General features: G+C 48.6%; 1 protein-coding gene across 3 annotated transcripts in view; it reads right to left on the reverse strand.

The window, feature by feature from the left end:
- Positions 1 to 2,832, reverse strand: part of NUTM1 (NUT midline carcinoma, family member 1) — a 17,494-nt gene that overhangs the window by 10,866 nt on the left and 3,796 nt on the right. The window lies entirely within an intron of this gene.

Raw genomic sequence — 2,832 nt, forward strand, 5'->3', positions numbered from 1 at the left:
TTTTTAGTAGAGACGGGGTTTCACCGTGTTAGCCAGGATGGTCTCGATCTCCTGACCTCGTGATCCTCCCTCCTCAGCCTCCCAAAGTGCTGGGATTACAGGTGAATTCCCCCTTTATTTTTAAATTTTTTTTTTTGTAGAGGCAGGGCACAGTGGCTCATGCCTGTCATCTCAGCACTTTGGGAGGCCAAGGTGGAAGGATCACTTGACTCCAGGAGTTTGAGACCAGCCTGGGCAACATGGCAAAACCCTGTCTCTACTAAAAATACAAAAATAAGCCAGGCGCACTGGCATGCACCTGTAGTCCCAACTACTTGGCGGGGCTGGGGTGGGAGGATCACTTGAGCCCAAGAAGTCGAGGCTGCAGTGAGCTGAGATCGCGCCTCTGCACTCCAGCCTGGGTGACAAAGGAAAACTCTGTCTCAAAACAAACAAACAAACAAAACTGTAGAGATGGGGTCTCACTATGTTGCCTAGGCTAGGCTCAGACTCCTGGCCTCAAGTGATCCTCCTGCCTCAGCCTTCCACCCCATCTGAGTTCCTCTTTAGACTCGAACACTCAAAGCACTGATTCTCAACAGGTGAGAGAGGGGATAAGGATGGGGAACTTGTGTAGTTTGCAAATGTCCCCCAAGTGATTTTGATCTTACTCCTCATTGAGAATGACTGCATTAAAGAAGCTGCTTCTTTTTCAACAAGACATACAGACCCCTGTCTGCCAAGAAGAGACAAGCCCAAGCCATCACTGCCTCTAAGTGTTGCTTTTTTTTTTTTCTTTCTTTCTTTTTAGATGGAGTCTTTCTGTGTCACCCAGGCTGGAGTGCAGTGGCACGATCTTAGCTCACTGCAACCGCTGCCTCCCAGGTTCAAGTGATTCTCCTGCCTCAGCCCCTCAAGTAGCTGGGATTACAGACGTGAACCACCACATCCGGCTAATGTTTGTATTTTTAGTAGGTACGGGGTTTATGCCATGTTGGCCAGGCTGGTCTCAAAAACCTGACCTCAGGTGATCCACCTGCTTCGGCCTCCTAAAGTGTTGGGATTACAGGCGTGAGCCACTGCACCCGGCCCCCTAAGTGCTTCTCTAAGAAAATTCCTGGCAGACCTCTCCAGCCTCTCCATAGGCTGTTTACTAAGATACAGAATTGGGTTGACACCTGCTCTGCAGGGAAAACAGCCCACAGCAGCCTCCGTGCAGTAAGGGAACTAGTCCACGGTAAGTTCCAGCCCCTCTTGAGGCATCCATAAGGCCTTTGAGAAGGAGGCACTTTCAAAAATATTATTGGCTCATTCCCTCCTCCTTTTCCTTTTCCTGTTGCTTCTTATAAATCTCTCCAAACCTAAAATAACAGAAGAAAGATTCAATCTTTGAGCAGGAGCAGTGACTCTAGGGCCCATGAGGCTCAGACATCCCGGAACACCTTCCACCCAGCATTACATGTACATCCCCTATGCTCACCTATTCCAAACCAGAGATTAAAACCACCTGAACCCTGCTTCTCCCAGCTGCTCTGTGGCCTCTGCCACCACGCACAGAAGTACTGTTCCCAGGAGAGGATATGTGGATTGGATGTTTGGTTCCCAGAAAATTTTGTTGTATAACAGCCAGGAATAATTAGAGAGGATTAGATAAGGACAAGGAAATGAGTGAAGGGAGGGCGGTGTGGGGAGAGAGGTTTCCGGATCTTTAAGTAACTGCTGGACGTGTTTGGCGATGCAGACTATCTGTGGTCCTTCTGCTTGGAGCTCCTAATGTCAGAAATTTAGGGCTCACTAGGAACGAGGCACTGAGCTAGGTGCTAAGGACAGGACAATGAAGTCCTTCATTGTCACAGTTCCAGCTGAGGAGGGGCTATGTGGACTGTAGTCAAAGAGACCAAGGATAAGTATACAAATGTGTACTTAATCAGAACCTGTGTCTCCTAGGACTTTTTTTTTTTTTTCCCCCGAGACAGAGTCTCTGTCACCGAGGCTGGAGTGTAGTGGCGCGATTTCAGGTCACTGCAACCTCTGCTGCCTCCTGGGTTCAAGCGATTCTTCTGCCTCAGCCTCCCGAGTAGCTGGGATTACAGGCGGGCGCCAACACACCCAGCTAATTTTTGTATTTTTAGTAGAGATGGGGTTTCACCACGTTGGCCAGGCTGGTCTTGAACTCCTGACCTCAAGTGATCCACCTCCCTCGGCCTCCCAAAGTGCTGAGATTACAGGTGCTTGAGGTCAGGAGTTAGACACCAGCCTAGCCAACTTGGTGAAACCCTGTCTCTACTAAAAATACAAAAATTAGCTGGGTGTGGTGGTGGGCGCCTGTATTGCAGCTGCTCAGGAAGCTGAGGAAAGAGAATCGCTTGAACTCGGGAGGCAGACTTTGCAGTGAGCTAACGTCACACCACTGCACTCCAGCGTAACTGACACAGTGAGACTCCATCTCAAACAAAAAAACAAAACAAAAAACAACAGTAGAATATAACCTGCTTAAATCTCCTCCCCCTTACAAAAAAATATTACACTGTCAAACTAACACCACCCAACTTTTGCATTCTGACCATGGAACATAAGCAAACTCAGATTCAAACTCATTTCAGCCACAGAGCAGAGGGCTGAGGGTATGTCACTGAGTACAGAACACAATGAAAGGGGCCTGAAGGCCTGAGATCCATAAAAGGAAGAAAAACTAAGAGCATCTCAGTGAAGCCCCAGCTCTCATCCTGGCTGTAATGACCCACCTCTCTGGCCCAGATGAATCAGGAAAAACTGCTTCCTGAACTCAAAGCGAAGCCACCTCAAGGGCTGGAAGGAGCTGTGAGGTTCTGAGCAGAGGCAGTATTTTTTTTT

Source organism: Colobus angolensis, unplaced genomic scaffold (assembly GCF_000951035.1).
Source record: "Colobus angolensis palliatus isolate OR3802 unplaced genomic scaffold, Cang.pa_1.0 Scaffold97, whole genome shotgun sequence".
NCBI lineage: Eukaryota > Metazoa > Chordata > Mammalia > Primates > Cercopithecidae > Colobus > Colobus angolensis.